The sequence below is a fragment of the Tachypleus tridentatus genome, chromosome 9 (genome assembly GCF_004210375.1).
Source record: "Tachypleus tridentatus isolate NWPU-2018 chromosome 9, ASM421037v1, whole genome shotgun sequence".
Classification (NCBI taxonomy): Eukaryota; Metazoa; Arthropoda; class Merostomata; order Xiphosura; family Limulidae; genus Tachypleus; species Tachypleus tridentatus.
In genome coordinates, this window is record NC_134833.1 from 30,891,009 (window position 1) to 30,906,607 (window position 15,599).

Sequence of the window (15,599 nt, forward strand, 5' to 3'; positions counted from 1 at the left end):
ACGCTTGACTTCTTCACTTTATATCCAGCGCGTTTCACGCTTGACTTCTTCACTTTATATCCGCGCGTTTCACGCTTGACTTCTTCACTTTATATCCCGGCGCGTTTCACGCTTGACTTCTTCACTTTATATCCGGCGCGCGTTTCACGCTTGACTTCTTCACTTTATATCCGGCGTGCGTTTCACGCTTGACTTCTTCACTTTATATCCGGCGTGCGTTTCACGCTTGACTTCTTCACTTTATATCCGGCGCGCGTTTCACGCTTGACTTCTTCACTTTATATCCGGCGCGCGTTTCACGCTTGACTTCTTCACTTTATATCCGGCGCGCGTTTCACGCTTGACTTCTTCACTTTATATCCGGCGCGCGTTTCACGCTTGACTTCTTCACTTTATATCCGGCGCGTTTCACGCTTGACTTCTTCACTTTATATCCGGCGCGCGTTTCACGCTTGACTTCTTCACTTTATATCCGGCGCGCGTTTCACGCTTGACTTCTTCACTTTATATCGGCGCGCGTTTCACGCTTGACTTCTTCACTTTATATCTGGCGTGCGTTTCACGCTTGACTTCAAGAAATCTCACCGTCATCAGTTTTCAGTAAGGAATTATGTACCGAGATTAGAGTAGGCAGAGAACAGTTGTAAAGAAATAAAACTTTTCTAATGCTAGGCTGAATTTATAAAAGCCCTTTCCACAAGAACTGACCTTCCTTCCACATCGATACAAACAAATCAAACTACACGGTACCTTCAAATGTGAAAACACAAAATCGATTGAATTAACTAAAAGCAGGGGCGATCCTATAGAGTAATATACTAGCCACGTTCACAGGGACTTGTATATTAAGTGAAAGTTAAGTGCAACATATACAAACCTGGAGAAGAGAATAAAAGTCGGGGACAACTTGCATTCTTGCACATGTGTGTTAAGCGAAGCTCGTTAGTTCTTCACACTTCTTACGTATGTATAGTGAGGTTTTCAATAATTTAAAGTTCAAAGAAAAGAAAAGTGCGCTTCATTCACTTCCACTTTGTGCGCGACCTGGGAAGGTCAGGTTAAATTTGGACTTCTTCCCTTCTTTGTCGTTCAGTTCAGTGTTTTAGGTTTTTACATATGGCGAAATGAGATATTTTTTCTTTCAGTTTCAAACAAGCTCCAACAGGTGCTCGCTGTTAACAGAACAAGATATACAAGGAAGGGCTTCTCATGCTGACAAACGAGGAAAAGTCCAAACTGGGTCATTTCTGGTTCAAACAAAACGTTCTCCTGGAGAGATTGTAAGCAGACGCCTGTCCTGTGAAAGTGGGTTTTCTATGGGATACCCCATTTCTCCCCCACAACAAATTACCCGGCACTCTTGAATTTTCTGATCTCAACTACGGCATTGGATTTAGAGATCCCAACCAATTGGTGACCCTACTGAAGGAGCGTTCATGGTGACATACTATGTACGAACTGCTTTTTTCTTATCAATGTCGTGTTAAACACCAAACTTGGTCTTCACTCTGCCTCTACATCTACCGGACATCCGGTAAACTTCTGTCAGTAAATACCAACAAATCTTCTAAAATTACCAGTAACCCTCACCGACCTTATCGAAACTTAACCTTTACGCGAGTGGGACGAAGGGAGATAATATTACCCTTGAATACCCCAGTTCTGAAACTGGAAGAACGTTCATTTAAAAACTAAATACTTGTCGGGATTTTTTGTCTTGTTTTTGTCAGCAGATTGATTCATCAAATTGAAACGACGAAAATAATCACATGTATTTCTTAATACGGTGAAGTCCCTAAACTGCCTTAAAGTGAGTCTCATCAAAACTGGTGTGCTCACAATTACGACATGCCAGCAAGTTTTTGTTGCTGACCTTTTAAATGTGTATCAAATTTAAAATAGAGCAAAAATGCCCCTTTCATTGTACTTTTGACAATGTATAATGAATTATACGGATATATTTTGCATCATCTGTTTACAAGTTTTGGATCGTGAAAGATGTTAATGTTCAGGACGACATTCATTCGCATCATGTTCCGCGCGAGGAAGGAGATTGTTATTTAATGGTCCTATACATACCGAAATGTGTAGCAACCATTCAGGGATAATAAACGCACTGCTACTGAAAATACACCACTAACGTTCAATCCTAAACCCTTGTCCTCCTCAAGTAAGAAAGAGCTTTAGAAGATGGTTTTGATGTCCACCACATGTTCTGTGTTTTGTCATTACGTGATGTCGAACTATACTGACACTGAAACCCGTGTTAGATAATTAGAAGTTGGTTTTGATGTCCAACACATGTTCTGTGTTTTGTCATTACGTGATGTCGAACTATACTGACAAGAAAACCCGTGTTAGATAATATTCATTTAGGAAGACCACAGTGTGCGAGAGCTTTAGACGTGAAAAGGTTTCTCACACACACACACTTTCAGTTTTGTAGGAATAACACAGTTCTTTTATTACCCCAGTACCATGATATGATGCATCTTTCACATGTTGAAAAACAAACAAACTCGGTGTTATTTTAACACGAAATATTGCTAGCTGCCAGAACCACCACTGGTACTGATTGCCTATTCCGTGTATCCTCTACAGAACGCTTGTTTATTTCAGGAGAATACAAATCAGTTCTCTCAACCTACATAGATTATACGAGTCTATTAGAAGAACGTACATTTCAGAATGTAAGGCATCATTATATGGTTGTTTTCGCTCGAATCACGGAGTTGTGCGTGGTGTTCTCACATTTATCACAAATTCCGTAGACTGTATCGTTGATGAACTGATCGCAACTACAGATAATATTCCAAACATTTACTGTTACTGAAACCATACGTTAAGAACGCGCACAGCTTGGTTGAAATAATGACGGACGAACACAGGCTATTTTCCCAAATTACTCATACCAAGTAGGTTTGTAAGATTTGATGTTTTACGAACATTTTTTCACTTTGCCAGCAACGATTCCCAAAGATCAGTACTCGTTAATGCATATAGCTAATCAACTGATTTAATTAATACTAAGCTATGTAGTTCATGGCTGCACGGACTACAGAAGAGTCTACAACAGCAGAGGCGTCACGAACAAATCGACAAAGCAAACTAATCGATTTAGTACTGTACTGGTCTACCGTGACGAGCTGGGTCTTATCTTTTAACTCAATACTTTAGAATATCGAAATATTCTTTACACACGAGAGGATACAATGTATCTGCGCTACAGAACATTCGTTGTGAAACTGGAGAGAGAAAAATGTGGGGAGCAGCTGAGGACTCCGAAGAACGAACTTTGATGGGTTGTACAACAGTGTTTTTATCCAACAAGACTCGTACAGTACCGTTCTAAACTGTAAATGCAGTTTACAGCACTTAAGACCTACTAACGTTAAGATTTGATAATACAACGCATGCGAGTTCAGAATATTGGAACGTACGATTTGATAACTACAAAACGAAGCAATGGCTTACGGCCTCAGCGATGAAATTCAGAAGTTCACATGTTAATAGACCAAGACTTTACCATGATGAAAGACGGTTGAGTATTGTCCCTACCAGTAACAAGTGAAACTTCTGTGTGGATCTCAGAGTTTTACATGCAAAATTCGTTCTTTCCCAAACGATAAAATATGCTGCGATTTGCGGTACGTTCATTACAAACACAAGGAGCTTAGATGTAGTAGGTATGGACAAACCTAATGGAATTCTTAATAACCACTTAACCCTAGAATCACCAAAATGGGTACATATAGACATCACCAGGATTTTTAAACACTTTTCTAAACTATTTAAGCATTAAATTATTTATGCTAATATAGGATCCCTAATAATGAAGGAATACACACAAAAGTCTAAAATATTACAAGTAATTCCAGTTATTATTGCTGGAGGACGACTATTTAGTAAAAACATGGAATTATTCAGAAGACGATACATGACCCCACTGTAGTAATCGGTGTAGAAATACGTTGGTAAGTTGAGGGTAAAGGTATAAGACCCTATAACGCAAGACATCAACTCAGCCCAAAACGTGTAATCAGAGTAACTGCAGCGCCCCAAGCGGCAGGATGCTACTCACTATTTACCTTAACAAATGCTAATAGTCAGTAACGTTTTTGATCCATGAAGAATTACACTGTTTTTTCCCAATATCTGTTACACACTCTCAATGTTCCCATACTTCACGTTCCCAGTACTGAAGAAACAGTATGGACTATTTTTTAACATCGTAAAATAATCGTTATTAACGTTTCCAGCACTGAAGAAACAGTATGGACAATTATTTTTTAACATCGTAAAATAGTCGTTATTACCAGATGCGGGGAAAATAATATTCACACCAGTTTTCTCACTTGTGGACCTGACATGACCTAAGAATTAGGACGCTCGATTGCCAAACTGGGGGATGTGGGTTTGAACCCCTTCATCAAACACGCTTGCTCTTTCAGCCTTAGGAGTGTTAGAATAGTTGAAGAGTTGACGGTGGGTGATGTTGGCTAGTTGCCTTCACACCCTTAGAGTAGCTTTGCACAAAATTCAAACAAAGAAACAAACGTCTGTTATATACTCAGAGCATCCGTGTAGACCAGTTGGTTTTTTGGGGTTAAGAACAGCGCTACACAATGGGCTATCTGTTATCTACATACCACGAGTATCGAAACACGGTTTTTAACAGTACAAATCCACAGACATACCGCTGTTTCACTGGGGGGACTGGTGTAAATCAGAAAAACAAGTTAAATATGTTATCACTACACAAACCGTCAGTTTGCTCAATGCTATAGAAAACAACCATTTTGTTATTTATAAATAATTTGATGTTTGTGTATTTTATGAACATCGCAATTAATATTCACTCCAACAGGTAACTATTTTTAGCGTATTAATACAAACAGTTAAGTATTCAGACAACTTTTTTCTGCACTATTTTCAGTTTTCTTATCACAGTTTCACATTATGACTCGAACAGAATAGATTCAAATTTTACTTGTTTCACCCGTAGGTATGATCTCATTAAAATAAAAAAAGCATTTATAATTGTGTGCTATAAACTCCCGAACATTTCAGCGTACGATATGAAATAAATAGTTCGGCAAGTGCTTTCAAAACAGCCGTGAGATAGCGCATTTCAAATTAATATTTTTAGAAAACTAGAAAGTTAGCCGCCTAAGCGGTAGAGGGCTTTTGATTTAACTTAAACACCTTTAGCTGCCTCAGAACATACTATGTAAAACAGCTATAGCAAATTATGCTAATTACAACCAGAATTGTACAAATGGATTATAACTAAGTTGATGATTCGGACCTTACTGGAATCAGTTTTATTGTTGATGACATGAAACTTCTAGCTTACTTATTTTTTTAGTAGTTTTTGTATTAATAAAGATTTTTTGTAGACAAATTTTAATAGTTTACACGTTTATATTTACTGTTTGAAGAATCTGGACACTTTAGTACAAAGTTTACAACTGATACGAAATTAGAAACATTCAAATCTTAGTTAAACTTTAAATCTGAGGTTAGAATCCTACTATTAGAAAAATAGTTACAACTGATAACGTATTCTCTCAAGACGGGTGGTATGGGTATTAACACTCTAAAATAAAGTACATAACGTTTCAACCGTCATAGATTACCCATCTTCAGATTAAAATAAAGTACAGAACGTTTCAACCGTCATAGATTACCCATCTTCAGATTAAAATAAAGTACAGAACGTTTCAACCGTCATAGATTACCCATCTTCAGATTAAAATAAAGTACAGAACGTTTCAACCGTCATAGATTACCCATCTTCAGATTAAAATAAAGTACAGAACAACAATCTTGTTAAAGTTTTAATACCCACACCAGCAGTCTTAAGAATACATTTTTACTTCATGTGGTTTTCTCGTCATCACGAGTTAAACTAATTGCTCCCAAAAGTCTAATATTGGTAAACTATGGTTATAAGATTAACTATGTAAGTTGGAAGGTTTTTCTTAATTCAAACACAAGGAAAAGTTTCCTATTTATTAACAACAGTTAACAAAACATTCACCCGTTAAAACTTGTTTCCATTAGCTTTAACGAAAGTTAATAGTAAGGGAACGGTTTTAATAAACTTCATTCCAACCAACATGAACCAAATGTTAACAGTAAGGAAATACGACATCAATCAGCAATGAAAAATAATTACACCTGGCGGCGTGTTCATTGTAACAGAACAACAAGTGTAGGAACAGCAATGTTTACATTGAGTGTATAGATGTCGCTGTAATATTGTTTCTTAGATAGCGAATACTAATTCACCAAATTAGTTCTGTAACGATTCGGCACCGAATTTTATTTTACGTAATGAACCCATTGTAAAATATCAAAACTGTTCTTTGCTAATCCTTACTCTACAGAGGTTTCACAAGATCATTTTGACCTGTATTTATTGTATAATAGGAATTCTAGGTATAAAAAGGTATTGCGTATTGTAATGGAAGTAAACACATTTTAAGTTCCATTAGTATATGTCCGTCATATCCTAGTTCTCTATTGTTTCGAATACTCGTACAACTTCTAATTGTGGAATGAAACGGCTGGAAACATGAAAGTTTGTAGACAGTGGTATTATTAACATTTCGCTGAGAAAACCTGGAAACAGTATGTAGAATAATTCCTATCAGAACTTTCAGTTAAGCAGTACACGCATGTCAACGAACTGATGATCTCTGAACCAAAGTAAAAAGCTTCGTACAGAAGTAAACTGAACTTAGAAGAGGGATGCTACAAAATAACAAAAAACATCGACGACAATGCTGCATAACAAATAGACTAGAATTAACGTAATAAATCAATAAACTAGGAAAAGTGAACCTAGAAAGTACTGAATCATCAGTGGGGCACACTCGTTTTTGCCAACACGCGCAGGAGCCATAATTCTACACTTATTACCATGGTAACCTAAAGCGGCTAGTTTTAGCATAATTTTGCAGTTAGGGGGCTGGGCAAGCAGAGCGTATTTAAAATTAAAACTTGTGCTTGCCGCTTTGTCTGGAAACATAAATCTGTCAATTCATTGAAACGGTTCAAGTTACTTGTTTGTTATGGTTGTTGTGTCGAGAACAAAGAAGAGTATCTTAGGTCAGAAAAATACTGACCATCAGAAATTAAAAATGTTATGCTTGTAAACTATATACCGAAATAGTGAATACATAACAAATATAGTTTTCCTCTGGGATACAATTCATTATTCGTGTTATTGTTGACCTTAAGAAACACTTATGAAAAAATGGGTGTTGTGAAAGGATTGAATTTGGAACTGCAAGACTTAACACTCAAATTATATTTATTTTCATACCCTTCACCACTGTGGCGAGTGTTATATTGAGTAATTATATGGCTTTAATTATTACCATTCTAAATGTAAAGATGTGACAAAAACGTGAATGAAATCATTCATATCTGAAATACACAGAAAACCTCTACCAGTGGTTAGAAAGGTCACTTACAATACCAATAATATTTCCACATTTTGCATGATTCATGTGCTTTAATAAAGGGCCCTTTAGTCAAAAGTTGTGAACCAAAAGCGCGTATAGATTTGTTTTTAAGTTAGAGGTACACAAACCACATCAGTCAAACTTCTTACTAGGATATTATTCTTCATATTTAAAATAAAAACACCACGTACATAAACATTTAAGTGTTTAGGAGAACGAACAGAAGCTGCCATAAATACGAAAATAAAATAATAAGTTATTTGAACTAGAATAACCCCCGATAAACTTTGTGGCTCCAGTCAAACTAGAATACCACTTTTCTCCTGAAGCTAAGACACTTGTATCCATTATTTTCTATTCCATATTTATCTTTTAGAGATAGTAAGTTTTCTGGAAATAACGGAAAGAGTAAACATGTTTTTGAAGCGTGTATTTCGTTTTATTTGTAAGTTAAGACAGCTGGAAAAGGAATGAAACAGGATGTACACAAGCTGTAACAAACTGGTTACGCGAAGTTCCACACTCTTTGTACTGTTCGATAGATTGTAGGTCATTCTGATTTAACAGTTGGACCCTGTATTCTTTTTTGTCACGATATTTAGAACACTTAACACTACACAGTATTGGTGTCACTGATACATAATTAAGTATTTATGGACACCACGAAATTTGTAAAAACCGATTCTAATTATTTATTAAAAATCGAACAATTGAATTTTAATCATTCATCGTTGTCATGGTTATTTACTTACCCTTTTGTTACTAACAGTAAGAACCAGAATCGAACCTATAACCACATACAGTCCTTCTTAGAACTCTCCCGAAGACAGTAGATTAGTATTTAAAAAACTAAATTTTTGATATTCGATCGCCACAAGGGATTTTTCATAACGAAACTGACCGTTACCATAGTTAAATCTGTACAACAGACACAAGAAGCTGTACTGATTAGAATACAATGATGAGAACGTAGTACACTTGCTGATTTGGTTTGTTTTGAATTTCGCGCAAAGCCACATGAGGGCTATCTGTGCTAATCGTCCCTAATTTAGTAGTGTAAGACTAGAGGGAAGGCAGTTAGTCATCTCCACCCACCGCCAACTCCTCTTGGGCTACTCTTACCAACGAACACTGGCATTGACCGTCACATTATAACGCCCTTACGGCTGAAAGGACGATCACGTTTGGTGTGACGGGGATTCGAACCGGCGACCCTCGGAATACGAGTCGAGTGCCTTAACAACCTAGCTGTGACGGGCCAGTTGACACACACACAATTACTGGCAGTTCTTAAAATATTTAAGAGCTTTTCACTTTAAAAATGTTGGACCCAAAGTTACAACAACCATTACCACAAATTGAGAACGACGAGAAATTTAATTTTAACTTTAAATCTTAAATGTTGTTATAAATTTTATTAATGTTAAATGTAAAAGGTAAAAGAAAATCTGTTTCGTAAGCCCATAGTGACTGACCACAATGTTTATGGACAGATTAACAAATAATAAACATCCGACGTTCTCCAATACTACTCGCGTGGAAAATAGCACATTATTATGTTGTTTTTACTTTATTTTAGTGTTACTATCATATGTGCCTACAAGTTTCCCGGTAATTCCAGACTTCAAAAGTAATACTATAAAGACGTAAATGGGCCGACTGTTCAACAATTTTGAGCCGTAGCTACAAGTGAGAACCTCTTGATAACGAGAAATGCCCTTCACTGTAAACTAAGAAAGAAGACAGCTGGTCAGCAGAACGAACCTCGGACTAGTGAGCTAGTCTAATCGAGAAGTGGGATTTGACTATTCTTATACCAACTCCACGGCCCCAAAGTAGGAGAAAACTTTTGTTTGCACGAGATACAAACCCTGGATTCTGTAATATGCGTTTTTGTTGCAGATCTTCAATAAAATTATTTGCTAAAGATTGACTTTCGAAGTCAGGAAACCGGTAGAATAAAATAAACGAAAAAAAGGCAATATTCCAGTTTTTCTTTCACACACAAAGTACTTAGAAAAATATATTTATTTAAAATTAGTTATAAAAAAAAAAACCCTTCAACAAAAACAGTAGTAATTACAGGCGGGTGATCCACAAAAACAGAAATGTATAAAACCACGAGCATAGCATATTGGGGGAGGGGGGGGATTATACTAATTATAGAAATCTAAAAACTAATACGAAAGCACAAAAGAAGAAATGCTGTAATGTGTAGATATCTTGTTTCATCAGTAACTACTAGATGTAGGTGGAAAGCTAATAGACAATGGCAAACAATAGAAAAACAGGAGTTGTGATACAGGTACTCCCAACCCACGAAGTCCTGCGACACATACAAAACAAACCTTCACTTGTTTGGATGCAGTGAAGCAATTCGAAAATATATTAAATTAACTTAGATTAGTTAAACTTAGAATTTATTGAACGTAAGAAGTGTATACAAGTGCGCTATTTCAGATTCACCTGGTATATTCAGGTCACTAACAAAGGATGGTTTGAAAGAGAACAAACATTGTATGTCAATAACCCGAAGAGGTTAGGTCAGCCTGATGAAACAGTATTCATATACAGTTTAGTTCGAATAAACTCAAAGTTTGTTTCATTAGTTTATAGTTCAAGCACAATATATACTGGTGGAACTAAACGTTAATCATTACTCAGTTTATTCAAGAATATGCAAATAACTAAAATTTGCGGCAAAAAAAATTATGTTAACTGCATACGTTTTAATTCGCACTGATCAACAAATGTACAGTTCTCCAAGTTTTTTTTTACAAATTTAAGGCTTACAATCAAACTTAGTAATGCTGTGAAGGTGCTTTACAGTTACTATTAGAAATTGGATTCTCAAAAACTAGTATAACCCAATAACACACGTTGATCAAAGTTTAGATTAAACTGGACCTCCTTTGAACTCAGACTTCAAGATCAAACAATTTACGGAATACTATATTTATTTTAGGCTTACGATTTATAATGGCTCACCAGCTTTTGTCATTTAAACACTTTTGACAAGCTGATACATTACAAAAACAATAAGAACTTTAAACTGCCTCAGGACAGTTAACCAAGTGGGGTAATTTGTGTTCAAAGAATATTTTGAACTCTAAAATTATGTCTTAACTTAAAAAAAAAAAAACGAAGCAAGTGAATAAGTGTTCTAAGCCTAAGATTTAAATACACACGTGCAACATATATCCATATCTAATAAAGTGTACAGACTTGTTTCATACGTCTTAACACCTATGTTAACTACATACGATATAATAATATAGGGCACTACTTACAGATTTACTCATTTTCTTCGAAATTTAAATTGAATTTTATCAAGCGTCATGCAATTATTTTAAACAATCATTTACTTTCTACATTAAATTTAAGTTCACTGTTTTATTTTAATTATTAATAATGTTTCTGTAATTATTACAACCTACGGTGAAAAGAAAACCTAAGCCTAAACTAAAAATATTTAGATAATTTAAGAGGTTGTTTGGGCTAATAAAGAGTTAAATAAAACCAAATTAACGAAATTATGTCATTAACTCCAACTTTTTTTTTTTTTTTACAATGAATCATAACTGTCCTGAGCGCTCGCTGTTGTGTAATAAAACATTAGTCGAGTCGCCGCCACTTCTGTTACTTCAGTGGATATTATCTACAGCATTCTAGTTTCCTGTTAACGGTGGCTATTAGTACACTGACGTTAATCAAGTATTCTCATATTGGTTACTGTATCCAGGACATGACTTAAAAAATTCAATACCATCCGTCGCTATTGTAATTTTATTTAAAGCATCAATTAACAAAACATTTTTTTGTTACGATCCACAATTTGTCGTATTTCAGTGGTTGACTAAAACTTGGATAAATACCAACGCAGCGTCGCATACCCTAATACAAGTTCAATAAAGTGTGCCAGAAGAAAATAACTTCTGGATATGTATGCCGTATAATTATTTTTAAAACAGATCTGTGGATATAAATGTTCTTATATTAATAACAACAACGTTACAGCCCTAACAAATAAAGTTTTGTATTCTCATTTAAAATCCGAAATAGACAAAGGAGATAAAATTACACATTTCACCAAAGTCAATGCTCCATAAGCCTTTTGGTTCACACCAGATCTCTTACCTACACTGTACGATTGAGAGAGAAACATTCATTTGAAAGCTATTTATGCAGGCAGTTTAGTAATTTCAAAGTTTATTAAAATAAATCTTTATTTTACGATCCAAAACTGGCAAATTAAAAGAAAATGTGAAAAGAAAAAATCCTCCAATTTAAGTAATTTTTACATTAAAAACTTGTCTTGTCAGCAAATTACTCCATTAGGAACACAGTTAGATATTAACCTTCAGTCTTATGAACACGCCACGCCTTGTGTAACAAAAGGTTACATTTAATCTGTACATGATCAACATATTAGCCAATTAGAGAAAAAAACTGAAATTATCCGCATTTGGCGCTTTTATTATGCAGGGTCTCGTCTGAATATTGAAGAGATTCCACCACACAAAATATGTTTTGCTTATGAATATGTTTCCAAACAGATGTTGGAGAAGCAGAAATATAAACCACAGTTCAAAACTTGGAAGTTGTTGCTAGCCCTAAAAAAAAATTAAATCAATAACGTTTTGAGCAACCGAAACAAAACTATTTGTATTATGAATACCAATACGTTTTGAGCAACCGAAACAAAACTATTTGTATTATGAATACCAATACGTTTTGAGCAACCGAAACAAAACTATTTGTATTATGAATACCAATACGTTTTGAGCAACCGAAACAAAACTATTTGTATTATGAATACCAATACGTTTTGAGCAACCGAAACAAAACTATTTGTATTATGAATACCAATGAAACAGTTTGCGCCGAGAAACTGAAAATCTGGAACGCCACGAAACCGACGGCCTGGGCTGTATTTCTGTGGCTTGCGTCCTTGCGGACAGCGGCTAACTTACAATGCATATTTCCGGCTCAAACAGCCACGAAAGAGGAGGGACGGGCGCACTGTAATAACGTATTTTAAATATCAAAACACATCTCTGAAGAATATACTAGCAAATCTATGTCACGATTCTTAACAACAAGGTATGTAACAAAACTTAATTTCATATGGTTATAATTTCTGTGAACCGTTGAAACACTATCATATTGTAGCATTACCAGGACTTAAGTTAAATGGATTCGCCATGAGAAAAATATTTTAAAAACGGTATTTTGTGTATGTGAATTTCTTTGTATCATCGGTGCATAGAAGTAAGTGGGAGTGGTCAACATCAGAAGAATTTCTGTGGATACCAAAACAACCAGGAATTTTTTATTATTAACTCAGCACTACTCACTTAATAACATCCTTGATGTGCGTCATCTGATCATTTAAATTCATTTAAAGTTATCCCCCCAACAAAAAACAAAAATATTACTGCTTCATTCACATAAAAATTTGCTTCAAATTAAACCAAGAGTAAATATAAATCGTTCTACAAAAATTGTTAGATTAACTTCAATGCACAGTTGTAATAAGGTTTACTGAATAATAAATCCAATTTTATGTTTTAGAAAACACTATAGCAAGTATTGACATCAAAACTAAAGATAGAAAATATATACAAGTACAATATGAACCAAACTGTGGACTTAGTAGGATCTTACACAGTATATATTTGCCCCCCCCCGCTAGTACAGTGGTATGTCTCTGGATTTACAACGCTAAACTCAGGGGTTCGATTCCCCTCGGTGGGCTAAGCAGATAGCCCTTTGTGGCTTTGCTATAAGAAAACACACAGTATATATGAAGATCTTTCTTATTACCTTCTTGGATTTAAACCATTCCTTAACAATGGATTCTACATATTACACTATATATAGAGTAACATTTTTTGTTGTAAAAACTATGTTCAAATAATTGACTTGAAAGAAAAGTAGAAATACTTCATGTAAAATGAAAATCAGTAGTGGCTTCCATACGAAACGAATATCATTAATCTAGGATATAATTAAGCCCAGTCATAATAAATTACAGCAGAAATTAAACTTTAAAACCATTAATAATCAGTGATAACACTAAAACCTTAAATAAAGCAACACACCAATGTAGTGGCAACTAGAATTAAAGTAGATACTATATACTAGAACAAACAAATACCCAAGTGTTTGAGTACCCACCAAATTCTCATTCAAAATCACAGTAATAAACATACTAAATACCACATAGTCAATAATATACACACTTTCTGTACATAAATGTTTTGAAGACTCAAGTTCAAATATTTTGATTAAAATTATTTCAAAGTATGAGAATCTAGTGGTGAGATAGTTAAATATATTTCAAATTTATACATTGTTCATATGTACGAGATGCATTACAATTCATTATCTGTTAATCAAGAAACATGGTAGTCAAAACAACCAAGATGATACACTGTGTTGTTATATTAACAGGAGTGGTAGTTGAGCAATTTTCCACTGTTGTTTGAAACATGGTGGACCAAACTGTCACATCTTTTCATTGAATGTTTTCTACTTGACCCTTAAAGTTTCAAAACAATCCATTAAAAGTTATATGATATAAAATCTCCAACTTTAACAGAATTTTTCCCCCTTCATATTTTTTGCATCATAAGTACAAAAACTTTGATAGAAAAATGTACACAGCTTATGGATTTTTTTTCCATACTTAATATAACTGAGATCTTTATAACCTATAATTATCAAATTTAGTCTAACTATAGGCCACACATGCAAAGTTATTCAACAAAAACCATTCAAATTTAGCAAACACTTAGGTATGCATATACAAAAAGTTACATGAGCTATCTGTCCAACATTGTTTACTATGCTTCACCTAAGAGTTAAAGTCAGTGACAAACTTCAAAACAATTCTAATTAAAGACATGATTTGGAACAGCAGAACTATAGGTAAAAGGAAATGCAGATATATAAATATTGGGTAGGGCATGCAACTAGATTAGCAGTCTCAAGCTCAAATGTTTAAAAGATAGGTGGACAGTGATTATTCGTTGTTTACTTCTATCTTTTAGTGGAAATTTACTAAATTTTATGAAATTCTTTAATAAGAATTTCACATGAAGTAATACAAGCATAAGCATTATGATGCTCGATACAGCCATACTAAGTGCATGCTGGTGATGACAACAGCTTAATTTAGATTTCATGACATTACTATAAAAGAAGTTAACACAGTTTTACCTTTCTAAAACAAACACCATATATCATAAACAATTTGGTTGGCTCTGCAAAGTATAGGTCCATTCCAAATAGTGTTCCAGTCTTATTACTACGTTTTTGGTTACTATGAAGTGTCAGTAACTTGATGTGATTGTTGGTGCATATTGACAAGAAACTTTAGGTGTGGGACAAATATGCAGGAAAAAAAAAAAAAAATCAGTAATGACTTCAAAGAGTAGAATCCAAAGTGGTGGCCAAATTGGTAGCTCCACTCGTAGCAAGTGTTCATTAATTGATTAGCCAAACCCCAATTTTTGTTCAACTTCAATCATGATGGTGGTTAAAACAAAATGTGGTGTAGCTAACAAATGAATATTTTTTGTAAAATTCCTACCAATGCTACCAGTTCAGCTGCCTGTTGCAATTCATTCCTTTAAGTTCCACACTGCATCATCATTGGATGTACAAAGTTAGGCCTAGCCCTATAGTGATCATATTAAGATCACCAACACTGTTTTTAAAGAAAAGCAATTAGGTAAAATAGCAACCATTACAAAAACATTCATGGACATCATGTTTTGTTTAATGACAATAAAGACATACAGATAAAAACAAACATTTGTTGTAACACACCATATTAAAAAGCAACATCTTAAACCAAAATGACAAATCCAGCCAACATTCTGAAGAAGGAACAATGTTCTGTCAAAACAGACAGCACACCCGATAAATAAACCACTTCATTATTCTTATCTTTACTTGCTAATTTGTTTGTAAACGTATGTGATACTTTTTTTTTCAAACAGTCTGTTGAAATTAAGTGTAGTTTTCTTCACTTTATCTCTATGAACATATACAAGTCAGGTAACTTAAAATGTTTATAACTCATGTTTTGTTAATGTACAATCTGCAGCTAAAACA

The 15,599-nt window shown here is 34.7% G+C and overlaps 1 protein-coding gene across 16 annotated transcripts in view; it reads right to left on the bottom strand.

The window, feature by feature from the left end:
* LOC143224973 (uncharacterized) overlaps positions 1-15,599 on the bottom strand; it is a 73,467-nt gene that overhangs the window by 20,586 nt on the left and 37,282 nt on the right. The window contains exon 1 of one of the 16 annotated variants that reach the window (XR_013013547.1): positions 878-1,927. The exons of the other annotated variants lie outside the window; for them this stretch is intronic. The gene's annotated coding sequence lies outside the window, so the exon portion shown is untranslated. Of the gene's footprint in view, positions 1-877; positions 1,928-15,599 lie in introns of those variants that run through there. 16 annotated transcript variants of the gene reach the window in all.